The sequence below is a fragment of the Alligator sinensis genome, unplaced genomic scaffold (assembly GCF_000455745.1).
Source record: "Alligator sinensis unplaced genomic scaffold, ASM45574v1 scaffold285_2, whole genome shotgun sequence".
Taxonomy (NCBI): Eukaryota; Metazoa; Chordata; order Crocodylia; family Alligatoridae; genus Alligator; species Alligator sinensis.
In genome coordinates, this window is record NW_005842384.1 from 110,404 (window position 1) to 126,113 (window position 15,710).

General features: G+C 42.5%; 1 long non-coding RNA gene across 2 annotated transcripts in view; it reads right to left on the reverse strand.

The window, feature by feature from the left end:
* Positions 1–4,081: 4,081 nt before the first annotated feature.
* LOC112551218 overlaps positions 4,082–15,710 on the reverse strand; it is a 49,760-nt gene continuing 38,131 nt past the window's right edge. Inside the window, exon 7 of one of the 2 annotated variants that reach the window (XR_003095430.1) lies at positions 4,082–4,255. This is a non-coding gene — a long non-coding RNA (uncharacterized LOC112551218). Of the gene's footprint in view, positions 4,256–10,704; positions 11,748–15,710 lie in introns of those variants that run through there. The other variant, XR_003095429.1, reaches the window with a different exon arrangement.

The window sequence follows — 15,710 nt, forward strand, 5'->3', positions numbered from 1 at the left end:
TCAGCACAGCTGGACAATGGACAAGCCACAAAACCCTACAGGTTTTTCTTTGGGGAAAGACATAAAATACACACACACAAGAGCTCCGAGACTTATCAGTAAAAGAAATTATATTTCACTTATTTCACTCTTCACTGCAGACACATTCCAGCAGGCACTGAATTCAACATCTGTATTTTTACTGCTAATGCAGGTCACTTGCATTTGTTAATAGCCAGTGTGATAATGGAACAAACACAGATGGCTAAAAATTAAGTAATCTGAAATAGCTATCACGTTGGATATTTTTATACATCACATCTATAAGCAATACAGATGCAGACTTCATGCCCGTGCTGCCTTTATCCGATATGACAGTTGCTGTTATCCATTTTCTAAGCTCTCTGATGGCATGTTCACCATAGTGAGGCTTGCCAAAAGCATACAGGAGTCCACCATTTGGACTTGGCCAGTTGGTGCGTTTTTAGGACTTGGCCAGTTGGTGCATTTTGCACAGTTAGGTGCAAATCCATAGGTCTTCAGATGTCATGGGCCACATGGATATGGAAAAAAGGTATCAGCCATATTGATGGGCTGCTAGTGAACTTTAATTAGAAAGACTGGACAGCTGGTGGGCAGATGCTGCTTTTATAACATTTAATGGACAGTGGCAAGACAAACCTTACTGTCCCCCAGATAAACCATAGATTAGCTCCCCACCAAAGTCACTCATGAGGTTCAAAATTATTTATAGGGCCTCCTCCTGCTTCCCAGGACATGGTCCCAAACTGCCTAGAATATATACAAATGCATGAAACATACTAATTCCTTTCTTCCACCTGATGGCTTTGCTTGGCCATGGTCCACAAATATTAATGCAAAATTGGAAGATTCTGATCATCTAGTTGGACCTCACTTTACTCCTACTACAAGGAATAGTGCCTTTAGAGTGTTGTTTTCTTTTTCTGGTCAGTATTCAGGGTTGACGCTGGAGTGAGAGAAAGCGTGGGAAGGAATGATGAGAGTTAGAAAGCAGGAAAAGTAAATTTGACAAATGGAAGTAGGAATGAAAGAATGAAGAGGTGTTAAAAAAGGGACAATGAGAAGTATTATCACAGAAGGGGAGCAAAGCTGTACAGCTCCAGGTCAGGAGGCAAATCAAGAGTGGAAACTCCTCCACTATTTGCATGCCTAATTTTTCAGCTGTGGTGAAGCCCATTTGAAAATAAATGGGCAAAACAGTGAGACAATATTCTGTTTTCAAAAGGGGTAGCTTAGGCATCTAACCAGTGGTGAGGATACCAAGCTCTGAATCCTTGTCTCACATAGGTGTCTAACTTAGGGCTCCAGGCACCAATGCCCCAGGAGAGGGGATTTCAGACATACTCCTCTCTTTGCATCACACAACAAACAGCACACCATTCTGGGGCACATGCATCCATATACACTATAGAGGGAACTTAGGTGCCTAACTCAGCTGTGGTTTCCATTATCAGAGCCACACGCCTGAAAGTTTCACAATGCAAAATTCAGTCTCTCCAGGCCTAAGCTCCTTTGAGGATGAAGCTCTGGTAGTCTGTTTGCTCACAGGAAGTGGCTGATTCATGAGCTTCCCTGTGTGGTCCAGCCACTAGTGAAACATGTCAAGAGCCACTCTGTTAGCTGGGATAACTATTTTTCATTATGTAACAAGTGAGTTCTCTTCCTCCACTTCTCAGAACTGAAACTTATTTGCTTGCCCAAATCAAGAGCAGATGCATTGATGATGCACTGACAGAGAGCAAACTGCAGTGTAACTCTGTTTACCTAAAATGGCTTGTACACAAATTTCAGCTGGGCTGAAGCCTATTTAAAAAAAAAAACAAAAAAAAAAGCAAGACCAAACAACAACTGTGCACCAGAATGAATGCACACCAGAAATCTATCAAAGACAGAAATACCCAATTACCAGTGGGGGCACATTTCTCACAAGAAAACCACTCTCTCTCCAATCTCTCAGTCCTGATCCTCAAAGGAAACTTACACAACACTTCCCAGAGACGAGCCTATGAACTCCATTTCATCAACCTCCTGGATACTAAAAATCATGGACTAAACATAGACATTGGATTTTTGACACATTATAATCTGCCTGACAACAGACTCCCCAGCCCAGCCTCTGGCTTCTTTACTTTTCATTCCATCCAGGAAGAGCACACACCAATTGCTGAAACTTCCTTAGCCTGATGAAGGGTTTTTGAACCCGAAAGCTTGCTTAATAAGTATTCTCCAACTCTTTGGGTTGGTCTAATAAAAGATATCGCATTCACCCAAGGAACCTTGTCGGTATATATGCAGGAAGGCTGTGTGGGGGTGGGTGAGTATGGGGTTTGTGGGGTTGAGGAAGGGTAAGGGGATATGGGGACCTCCTACCTTTCCCCTCCTATGGTACACAATCCCTGGTGACAGCAGCAGCAGCCAGTGGTGGACCCTCAAGGTGCTTGTGGCCTGCACAAACACAGCCACCAGGCAGCATGCAGCTCCAACCAGTTCCAGGAACTGCATATGGTGGCAGGAAGCGCAGCCAGGCTGGCTTGCCTCGATCACGCAGGGCTCACATGCAGTTCCCAGGACTTGTGTGCCACTGGGGAAACCCCACATGATGGTATCAGCAGCCTGGCCTCACTCTCTGCTGCCCCATACAGCTCACAAAACTCTGCCAGGAAGCAGGGCTCCCTATCACTTGTGGTGGAGTCCTGTGAGCTGTACATGGCAGCAGCTGCAGAAGTGGCCCCACATTCAGAAGCTGAATGTATTGGCTGGAGCCAGGGCCCTCCTATGTAGGAGTTTGCAGAGGCTGGGCAAGGTGTAATTAATTAATTGGTGGGCGCCCATGAGCCACATGAAAATCCCTGGCAGACCAGATGCAGTCTGTGGGCCATGTTTTGCCCACCCCTGATCTACAGTCAGAGAAGGTAGCAACAGAATGTGATAGGCGGCAAATAACAGCCATGTGGAAGACAGATAAAGAATTGCAGAAGTAACAAACTGGAAGTGGCAAGAAAGAGAGACATGATCTAACAGGCTTGAAAGGTGACTCCATCAGAGAAAATAAAAAGCCAAGGAAGAGAAGAGACAGATGGCCTGTTTTAAGTAAGAGCCAAAAAAAAGATGAAGCATTAAAAAGACAGCCAGTAGTGAGCAGGATAGAGAGACTAGGCACTCCATAGGGAAGCAGGAGAAAGGGACAGGGCAAGAGAACAAAGTGAAAGGGCTGAGGAAAGATGTTTTTAGTACAGAAGTGACTATGACCAGGCAGATCAAGATCATCTTCATCTTTAAAATTTGCATTAAACATGTTAATACTTGGGGGTAACATTCTTCTTGCTTACAATGGCATTGAGAAGCAAAAACAGGTACCCTCCCACAAGCAACTCTCTGTTTTGCTAAGCTTTCATCAAATCAGCAGAACTGAGAACAAAATAAGATACATCAGGTTAAGGGTTTATTCTCTCCAGTGTTTGAATCTTCTTTTTAGCATCTAATACAAAGTACAAGTGGGAGAGCATTTCATTTCATCCCAATTAATTGTCACAATTGCTTTCTAAATTACTGCACGTGCAGCTTGCTGACAGAAACTCAGTAACTATTGTGATATTTAGCTAACTGACTGAGAAAAACTTATCAGTTAAAATCAAAATTTATTTGTCATTAGCTTAAAAGAAAGTCTCCTTCTCAAATTCCAGTCAATGGGATGCTTGTTTCAGAAAAAACAAATAATGTTCTGCAGACATGCTGAAAGCCCTGGCCAGTGTTTTAGGGGGCACTGACATCTTGCCTGTCCATTTTGCAAGCTCGAATTATGGAATGCAGTTTGCCTTCGTATTTGTCTGGTGTTTTGGGCATAATATTCAGCATTGCTACTAAAAATGTACACTTTTTCTTGCTTTGCAGGTGAGCCACAACACAGTGAACAAGCTTATGGTTGCCTTTGTAAACTGAGCAGGGACAAATTTATCTTTTCCCATTTAAAAAGCTAATTGTAAGGCTTATACACATGCGCGCGCGCAGAGTCTTCAATAATACTGTGATACTTACATACACGTTCATTTCTGTTGGCTTTTACTTCACGTTAAACATTTTTATTATTATGTACATTGATATGGGGGACTACATGCATATACTTTCTTGTCACTTGTGGTCTGGTGTTGATAGTTCTTTAGAGCTGGCAGTCCTATCCTATTAAACTTATCCTGGCACCACACTGTATCCAGAATAATCAAGCAGCAGCTCTCTCCTACAAAAAAACAATCGTGTTATATAAAATGCCAACCTTAAAATATGCTTTATTGAACAGATGAGCATTTTCTTTTGAAATCTATGTAGGATCTTCCTACCTGCTGTGCTTCATTACAGCATCCAATGTTATCATTGAAACAAACCAAAAAACGGTTGCTTTTTCATCTGGGCAGAAGCTTTCAACAAAAATTGCAAAGCTACTTTTGGGGAAGAAAAATCTTCCCCATCCTCTCCCACTGCAGGTTTCTAATCTGGCAAAAATCTTACGCAGTACCACCAGTGCGATATTTGAAAAGTACATACTCTTCATAAGGCTTGAAAGTTTCTCAACAGACAAATAATAAATTTGTGGCAAATCACTATAGGTTATACTAAACAAATGTAGCAGATCTTGCCAAGGGGTAAACTACTCCATCTGGGTTTAGCATTCCAGTCCAGCTTGGTTTAACAGATGCTCTCTGCTGGATTCTCTGGAAGCAATATCACCCTCCATGTACCAGTTAAAGCCAACAGCAGACACATCATCTCCCTCCCTCCAAGCACTTGACATTCCTAGTACAACACAGAAGTCAACTGCAGTTGTTCCATACAAATCTGGGCTCCTATTAAGGCAAAAAAAAAATCTCCAAAATTGGCAGGTGCATAATACCAGAATGCAAATTTACCCTGAATGGGAACCAGAGATGCCAAAGAGATGATCAAGTTACTGCTTCAGCTGAGAAGACTTGTCAGTTGAGAATGGGGTGGAGGAGGAGCATTAGACTTTACACCCAAATACTATCACACCTCCAATAACTGTAAGAGTCTTGAAGCTGCAACACAGTTTCATTCCTCATTGTTACTTCACATGCACATTCAGAGACTATGTGCCCACTTCTACTCCAACACATACAACTTCCCTTTTGAGAGGAATCTCATGCCAATGAGTTCTGGTTCTATCTGATTATCAGAAGTACGTGCCAGCAAACTTGCTAAAATAGCAAAAGAGCCTTTAAGTTATACATCCTAAGAAATGGGAGAGTCACCTTTAAAATAACAGTCAGAAGGAATATATTACTTTAGAGAAGCCAGTTTATTTTATGATTTCCTTTTACTTTGGCTTGATAAGATGGTATTTGAATGGTGCACCTTGGTGAAACAGCAATCTAAATGCAAAAGCTTCACTGAGACTGTCCACTTGAGTCACATTAATTGTTCATGAACTTTTTAGAAGCATACTGTTTCTAGGCCACATAACTCAGTGCTGTTGTGGGTGTGAAGGGCCGGAAGTAGGAAATACTTTTATCAACAGGTATGACTCTAAACAGAAAACAGGAAGTGAAATAGAAGCAGGAACTAGAAATAGACACACACATAATTTTAAACTTCCAAATAACAGTGCCTTTTAAGTACATACCCAGTGTAGATTAGATTCACAGTACATCTATGCTTACATTATCTGACAATAACCAGGACCAGCTATTCCAGAAGAAGAGGAACACAAACAGCAGGAAGCCAATTTAGGCCTTCAAGCTCCAGCAGCTTCCTTGCTGTTCCACCCTAGGCCACTCAACCAATCTAGAATAATCCTCTACCAGGCATGCCCCAAGAGAACTCCTCCTAGCAGTTTGGCTTAGAGCTTGGCTTACACCCTGATGCATATTTACCATATCACTTCCAGAAGGCTCTTTTAGTTTGTTAGAACCTTGGACACTCTTATTATCTATACGAGTTTACATTCCCCCTAAATCTTGTTAATTTCTTTGCTTCAAGAAAATCCCATGACAAGAAGCTCTAGTCTCTGCCAAAAACCATCACCTTGAATTTGTCACAGCTCAGCATAATTAACCGTCCCCTTATTGTGAAATGAAAGAGAAGGAACAGAAGGCCCTGCTCTCTTTTCTATGTATAGGGGAATTTAGTCCCTCAACCTCTCCCTCAATGGCTATTCGAGGCCACTTAGGCCCTCAAGACATCAGTCTCCTGAGCTTCTGTCCTATGTGTCATACCTTGTAGCTGTTTGTTATGGCTCATCTACCCACCTTCTGCAATTTCCTGGTTTATTCCATGGATATCCTTTTGCCAGAATATTTTAAATGAGCTTTTTTGAGGCTTCCACAGCCTCTCTGACAGCAACCTCACCCCGCTTGGACTGCAGGCTGTTATCACTGTTGCTATCACTCAGTTGCTAAACTACAGCTGGAGAAACAGCTCTTCCAGGCATTGACACATTCATGGCCTTTAAAGCCTAGGGTTTATGCAACCTATCACACTGTACCAGCCCTTATATATATTCTTGGCCTCAGGTTTATGTCACATACCTCTTATTAATCTCTTACATAAAACAAACAATCCCAGTCTTTCTTGAACTCTCTTCACAAGAGCACCTCCAAAACCTTAAATATTTTCATCACTCACTGCAAATGCCACTCTATAATGCATGTGCGGGTGACCACTAATGTACAGTCATAATCCAGATGAGGCCAACTTTGCATTTATACAATAATGTTATATATTTCTTATATACTGTATTTCATGATATACAAGTCCAAGTTTGAAGCCAAATATTTATCCTTAAATTTCCACCTCAACTTCTACACCATATAAATACTTTAAACTAAAAAAATATTGTTTCAAAGTTGGTTGAAACAGGCCTGAGGGACAGTCACACTAATTACATGAAACTTCTGATATAAACTGAAATTGAAACTTCTGATGATCAAATTAAGCATTTGGATGACTGGATAGAACTGTTCGGGGCTCACACTTCTGAGGATGAAAATGACAGGGATTTTAAATTGTGTTCATGAAATTTTTCATTATGTAACCCATAGCTTGTGGTAGTTAGCATAACCATCATCAGAAACAATCATGGCGACAATTGTTCATCCTGAATTCTTCCTGCTACAAGAGAAGACTTAATGTACATGGAATTTTTTACAAATGGATCATTATAAAATGTGGGTCTATTTATACATCAGATCTATGAAAATCCTAACTTTTTTATCAGAAATATGGGGCACATACAGCATGAAATATGGTATTTATACACAATTAATATACGCCATCCTTCTGACGCTTCCATTTGTTATTCTCCTATGTATTTTCTGTGCTTTTTGACTATGTGTACCTACTGAGAAGAAGACTTCAATGAGCAGCCCACACCAATGCTCAGGCCCCTTTCCTGAGTTGATGCTGTTAATTTTGAAGGCAGTAAGGCAACGAAGTATTTAACTTCGCCTTCCACTGTACATTACATTACACTTATCAACATATTGAATTAAAGCTCACCAACTCTGCACTCTTGAGCAGATGCATAGTGACAGGGTAGAGAGCATTCATACATGACCACTCGGGGCAAAGCAACATCTTGGTAAGTACACATTTACTTTACAATTATGAGTTTGCTATAGAGAGATATCGAAATACTTCACGTGCTAATTGTACTAAATTATCCTGTGATTATACAGGTAAATTGACATCTGCTATGTTCCCATAATGCCAGGCAAGCCCAATGGCAATGTATTGTGTAAATTCACATTTTAGCAGCATGCGGTATACTCCTGCAGTTCTGCTATTCATTTATTGCTCTTGATTAAGTTTTCAGCATTATTATTTGGTGCAATTCAATTGTTTATAACTGTTAACATTGGAGTATTGTCTCCTTCTAAAAGCAAGAAAAAATTAATACATACAATTGCATTTTCACATAATTAATAGGGGTGTGTGAAGTGGGCCCTATTCAATTCAGATTCGGCCCAAATCAGGGACAGTGATTCAATTAGTTGATTTGGATCACTGTCCCCGATTCAGGTTCGGCTGAATCCGAATCTGAAGATTCAATGCTGATTCAGAGAATCAGCAATTTGGACATAGGCACAGCTTTAAAAGTTTTTTCTACATACCTTGCAAAGCTCATGAATGCTGGCACATAGAGTATCCCACTCCATGTGCTTGGCAGCAAACCCAGAAGTGGACGGGAAGTACTTCCAGGTCTGCCGGGAAGCACACTGCCCCCCCTCCCCGCGCCTCCCCAGCTTGATAATTGGCCGCAGGGGACCCCGGGTGTCCCCCAGACCCAGGAGGCACCAGTCGCTGGGCTTGAAGGGCATGGGGTGGTCCCCGCCACACACTACCCGGCAGACCTGAAAGCGGACCGGAAGCGTTTCTGGTCTACTTCCAGATCTGCTGTCGAGCACGCTGGGGAGCCCCCTATGCTCCTATGGGACACTCCATGTGCCCCAGCATCACAGCACTCATGAACCCCCTGCTACCTAGAGGTATGTAGAAAAAACATTTAAAGCTGTCTCTATGACTGAATCTCCAAATCCTTCCGAAGCTCTATGAATTGATTCAGAGGGTTCCAATTCGATTCGGAGAGATTAAAAGGTCCTCTGATTCAATTTGAATTCGGAGATTTGGCCACTGAATCGGACTGAATCTCTGCCGAATTGAATCAGGGACTAAAGCTTTGCACAGCACTAGTAATTACACCCCAGAATGTTTAAACCATACACACTATTCAACTGATATTTCCTCCATTGTCTCAATTAAAGATTACATCCTCATAAGTATGTTCTTGATGTCTTTGTATCTATGCCCACCTCCTGTCTATTGTACGTTTCCACACTGCCTTCGCCCGAACAGGTGATCTAGCTTGCCAGGGACCTACGTGCAGACACCAGAGGGCACCTCGGCTGTCTTCAGGGTGACCCCCGAACTCTCCTGCCACGAGTTTGAATAGTTCTTCAGTGGAGGGGGTCCCCTTTGAGGGTGCCTCCAGAGCCATCACGCATCTCGGTGGACGTTCACGGGGCTCCAACCTCCCCTACACCCTGACCATGTGCCACCCTTTGAGACGGGCCTCCGAGTCCTTTTGTGGCTATCCCCTACTGGTGTATTTTCTGATCTCCGCATTGCCTCTCAACAACGACCACCCAGGGCCCTGGCCAAACCCCAGTAAAAGGGTCTGGAGACCTTCAGCTTTTGGGCTTGTCTTTTCCAATGCCCTTAGCCTTCTGCATCTGTTGGCGGTAGCCCCCGGCACATTCTTGCGTGACTCCTCTCTACTCCTTTGACAGGGTCCCAGCCACCCTCGCCTGGTGCTAAGGACTCCGCTAATCTACCCTCACAAAGGGGACCGAAATAGATGAGCCCTAAAGGGGAACACTATCAATGTCTTGACCCTAAACCTCTTTGCCCTAAAACACCCGACGTGAAACAAAAATGAACAAAACCAACACTGTGACTACCAGAGAGGTACTACAGAAAAGAACAAAAAAGGGAGAGAGAATGCCGAAGAAAATGGAGCACCCTCAGTGAGAGCTCCATACACCCTTAGCCCCCAACGTCCCTAGGCTAGGGCACCCTTTGGGTCGGGACCCGTGCTTTCACCCCAGCCGGGGTCTCTCTCTCCTCCTCTGAGCTCCACCTCTGACCGGGAGCTGCAGCCCCCGTTGCCTCTGATTAGAGCTGCCGCTGCCACTACCGTTGCCGTTGCCAGCCTCCCTGCCAGCCTCTTCAATACCCGCCAGTCTCCTCCGGCTCGGGGATCTTTGCAGCTTCTGCTACCTCCACTTTCACTGCCGCTGCTGTCACTGCTGCTGCCAGCTGCAGCAGCTGGATGCCTTCTGCCTGATGGTTCCCCGCCAGTCCTCCAGTCCTCAGTGTCCTCCCAGTGCCTTCAGGGCCACTCTTTATCTCTGCTGGGTGGTGTCTCCTTGTGACGTCACCCAGTTCCAGCTGGATATGAGCGCAGCTGACGAACTGTGCGGGTGGTTTCCCACTGCGCATTTCCTCACTCCTCCCGGCCCCTACAACAGGTACGTTGCTGTTTTCTTTTCTTTTTACTTTGGTCTGGGGTTTGCCTATGAACATGGCTTCCCCCTCTCCTGGTCCTGTGCCCTTGGGACAGTATCCCTTCTGTTTTTTCCCTTTTTATAAATAACACCTCTTGTGTAATTTTACATACAATTTTACCCATCATTTTCATAATACAAATAAGTAGATTAAAGTCACAATTATTGTTAATGAGATTCCTTTGCACTTCCATAATTCCTTCCATTAAAAAATCTCAAAGACCTGGATATGCAAAAATGAATATTTTATCCATACTTTTCTGATGGGGAAAATTGAAGTTCAAAAAAGCTAAACATTAAACTGTAAGGCCCCAATCTAGCCTCAGAGTCTACTAACACAGATCCAAACCTGAAGCCTCTGCAGGGCTCTCTGGTTTCAGTCAGAGCAAGGCATAAGAAAGTAAACATACAGATAACAGTTATAGCAAAATATGGCTGAACAGAACCCTTAGGAGATCATCCAGTCATCTAGTCCAATCCCTTGCTAAAAGCAGGACCATCCACAATTGTTCAAAATGGTCAAGTTTAATTATTTTAAATGCATGTTACTTTTATTACAAAACTTTGGAAAGTGGCCTCTGCCCCAAAAAGCTTATAGTCTTGGGCCTGGAGCAACATGCACATATGCTTAAATTTATGTATTGTGAGCACCCCCATTGCAAAGTCAAAATGTAGGCCTTGTACAATTTACTGGTCATGGAAGCATGATAGACCCCATGCAGCGTCCCAGTGAAGTTAATAAGATTTTGTCCGGGTGCTAAAATCCAACCACACATCTGTTTTATGGATCTATCCTTAATTAGACCAGGCACAGAAAGAGAGGAATAAGGAAAATATTGTATATATTAATGTTTTAGCAATTTATTTAGTCAGCCCTTCAGCCCTTGCAAAAAGTTACCTTGTTAGTTATGGTTATGCTTAACTTTTAGAGGTTAAACAAGTTTTTGAATACATAATCCTTTATGAAAAATGCTGTCAGCAGAAGAATGTTGGAAGTCATTTAATAATTCAATAATTCATCCCCCCTCTCCCCCATTTCTATTTCTCCAGCTTTTGAGAGGTCAGGAAGATGCCAGTATTTGGTTAATCCCTCTCTGTTTGAGAAGTGGATGCAGATATTATTTAGTTAAGTCACTGTCTGTACATAATGCCTACTTACCCTTGAACAAAGAAGTTTAACACAGCAAGAACACAAGCAAGGCTTATCCACAGATAACCCTACTTCAAATGTGGAAAAACATAGGTCCATGTTCAAAATCTTCAGGCAAACTGGTTTTAGGGCACAGTTCAGTAATGCTGTCTTTCAGCCTGCTTCCCAACAGGTCATAGCACTCTCATGTTTAACCTACCAGTTAGTGTCAATTGGTTTATTGGACAATTTATGACCTCTGTCACAAAGGGGTTATAACAATTGTCCCCATAATTTTAAACCAAGTCAGTCCATCACTGTGCTTTTGCAGTGTTTGAAGGACCAGAAGACATCCATGACATTACTGAGATATGAAAAAGAAGGGTGGCATGATCATTCCTTCCTGCTTACTCTAGAAGACCAGGTAAACATCACATCTCCATGGTCCAGTAGTTCTTTGTTGACCCTGGTCAAAGGAGAGCCTTGCTACCATTTGGAGATATTCAGAGAGCTGATGCTCTTTACTGCAAAAAAGTAGGGATTATTACTTTACATTACATGGCTTCCTATTCCATTTGAAAAAATACTGTTGTGTATCTGCAGCAGATGTAAGATGAACAGGACAAAGTATACATGCATGGCGGGCTATTCTACACACGCATGGCAGGAGGCACAATTGTGGGATTTGGGACCAGATCACAATTGTGCTGTGATGCCAGTACAGGGGAACCCTGGGATCATGATCCCAAGCTGCCCATTGCACTGGGAAGTAGCAAGCTTAGCTCTAATGCACTCCCATGACTAGAAGCCTTGGTCAGCTGACAAGTGCTCCCTACCTTGTGGAGTGCACTGGAGTCTTGAAAGATTGTGATGTGCTCCTGAAACTGAGAGCACTGGCCACACATTCACTTTAAGAAGTGATGGGAACCAGCCACAATGTTAGTAAACCTATTTTGTGTAATAACTTTGTGGCTTATTCCCTGTTTTATCACACCATTAATTGAATGAACATGTGAATGAGCTTAAGGCATGATTAACCAGTTATTCACATATTCAGTGTATCACCTGTCAGAAACCTAAGGATGTCACATCAAGAATGGATGAGATTGTGAAACTATAACAACAAAATCAGAGCTGTCCAAATGAACTATTTTTAATAATCTGGGTCATTCAAACACTACACATTGTTTTTATTATTGTGACAAGCCAAAGACAGTAACAGTTTATATACTACATGACATAAATTGTCAATCACTGTGTACTCAACAATTGTTAACAATAAATGCACTTGTCCTTTGAAAGTGGCATTTCTTTAAGCTTACATAGGACCTGTACCTATACCGATTTGTGTGACGATCTCCAGAAATATGCCAAGCAGTGCTTGGCTATATCTGAGCTTGGATAGGAGACTTTAAAACTTGCAGGCACTACAGAAACTGCATATTCTATGGGTTTTGTGATACACTTTCCTCCGAGTCTCTACTGTTTCAATGCTCAATGATGTTCTCCTCTTACTACATTTCAGATGCTAACTCTGCACAATGAGATTAAATTGAAAAGGGAAAAAGAGATGCTTCTTGCCAGGTAGGTATTAGACTGTGGAAGTCCCACTTAATGAAATATTTGGAAAAAAATCATGGACAAACCACTAAAAAAATGAAGTACAAGAATTAACTAAATACTCTACTGAAGTCATCTTCATCCCTTTTAGTGAATATGTACTATGACTTAGAGTGTGTGAAGAAGGAAAAAAAAATCTCTCTCTTTTCTGAAGTTAGTGTTAACATGGAACTGTCTATGTACATATTAAACAAAAATATAATATTTTGAATGTTGCTGAATAGCTAAGAGTTGAGAAAATTCCAGAAAAGTAGATAAAATATCATAACAGATAACTGTCTTTGTCTAGTTTCCTGTATTGTACTGTTGGCCAATATATTCAATGTCATATAACATAAATGATGTCAATTTGCCTTATTCTTGATATGCTTCTTCATTCATTTTTGTCTTTCACCTTGAGCAGCACTGAGGCATATTAATATTTGATTACTTTAATGGACATTTAGCATTTAAAGTTTTTAGTGCAACATATTATTTTAATAGACCATTCTGCCAGCTAATTCTAAAATATCATTAACCTTAGTGCTATATGTCTGAATTTGTTCCACTGGGAGTGAAGTCTGTGTTATTGGGTATTGGGGAGGATTATTCTGTTACTACTTTGCTTTGGTAAATGGAGTTCATTTAATGTAATCTATCCATGCTGATGTGAATAAAGAACTAGATAATGACATACAACTTATGCTATACTGTTGCATTATCCCAGATGAATTTAAAAGTAAAGAATTTAAAAGTAAAAGTAATCAGCAGACTGAGGAATATACTTTTTATTTAGTAACTTGGTTTAAATGATAGAGGTCTTTATCTCCCTATGTACTCACATTTTATTTCTGAGTCATGGCTGAATCCAAACCTCATTTCTTCCAAACAAATTATTCTTAACTACATTTACAAGAAATGTACCTCCAAAAAAAACCTGTTCAACAACCACCCAGTTCGTAATTGCTATAATAATGCGTGGCACACGTCTCCTTGACATAATTTAAATAAAACTAATATTCAACATTAATTGCTGAATATTCACCAAATCCATGAATATGGGAAGGCCACTTCACACTCAGGTTCCCCCATCTCACTGACATTATTATCCTTTCAAAGGGTATTCAGGGCACAGAACTTCTCTCAACGTATGGTTTTTGTTTTTGTTTAAAAAAACAACTGTTGATCTTTAAACCTTTATTATACTAATGTGGTAAAAGCAATAAAGAGTGTAACCCCACAAGGGGCGGAGGGGAAAGCTTTGTGCCACAGAGAAACCCAAAAGAAAATACTTCTCACTCTCTTTTCATTTAACTGAGTCTCACAGTCTGAGTCCAAAATAATGGAAGCACATTAAGGTTGCCCAGTCAAAGACTCAGTGAACTACCTGCTTCCACAGGCAGCATTGCATCACCCTCCAGTCATGTAAGGCATCCCATCTCCAGAACAGAACAGGTATGGATCTCCACAATATAGAACAGGACCAGCCTCTGGTGATGACCTAGGCTGAAAACATCTCTCTGATCAGAATAGCACAGTTGCAAAGCAAAATACACACTAATATTTCCACAAAGGAAAATGAAAAAATGGTATCATGTCTTGTAGTTGTGTCAAGGTTGATTGTGTAGTTTTGCTAATAGGTTAGACAATGAGTTTGTATTGGATGGTTTGGATATGGATGAGCCTGCCTCAAGCAGGGGTTGGACTCATGGAGGTCCCTTCCAACCCTACTTTCCTATGAAGAGTGCAGTAGTATTATTATTGTAAAAACTTTGCAAGTTTATAGTAATTACAAATATGGTGTGCATTCAGGACATGTCTACACAACCTACTACACCAGGTAGTGGCTTTCACAAACACACTGTTCTGCTCATGTAAGATAACCTCCTGATCAAGAAGCAACATGCAGCTTCAATTGCTTTGTATTGTGGATTGGTTAATAAGCACTACTAATTAATCTGCCTGCATGCTAATATCAGTTTGCCCACAACAACATGCAATCATGGCTATACTGCTTCCAGTTCTGAAGGTAACAAACTGGGCAAGTGTCGTGGCGCACCTCGCTGCTCCTAGAGAGGAGAAACTGCCAGGGAGAGAGCCCTGGCAGAACATAATGAGCACAGCTGGGAGTTGCCGGGGCAACTAATAAGAATCAGCTGGCCAGAAGGGGGCAGGGCCTGGCCCTCATAAAGCCCAGGGCTGAGGCCATGCTAGCAGTTCCCTGCCAGCAGCCAGAGGGGCAGGAGCTCCTGCAGTTAAGATGGGAGAAAAAGCTTAACAGCAAGTATAGCTCGCGAGAGCTTCAAAGGCTGGAGCAATGATATTGGGTTACAGCCAGGAGGCTTATGTTGTTATGGCCCAGTGCCTTATGTTTGAGTTATAGCCAGAAGGCTCGAGTTTATGTTCAGGCTTTGATACCGGTGGTTTGGGTGAGGCTATAGGGGTTGGAGGAGGCCTCATAGGGACCCCAGAGGTGTGGGGGGCCCCAGCGCCAAGAGGGCGCATTATCCTCAAAGGGACCCACAGTGGTGTGGGGGCCCTAGCGCCAGTGAGGGGCGCAACTTGCGGGGTGTGTAGACCCCAACCCAGAGAGGGGCATTTAAAGAGCCCAGCGTGGGCACAGCAAGTCCCAAAAGAGGGGCGATTTTATTAGGAAGCCCAGGCTGGGCACAGAGAGCCCCAAACAGGGGGCGGTATTATTAAGGAGCCCAGTGGGGCCCGGAAGGTCCCAGAGAAGGGGGACCATTGCGAGGCCCAAGAGGGGCAATGTTTGAGAGCCCCAAGAGGGGCCAGATTGAGAAGCCCAGGACGGGCGTAGTGAGCCCGGTAACAGGCTAGCACTACGGAAAAACCCAGGACAGGGGCAGGGTGCTGCGGTGGACCCAGAC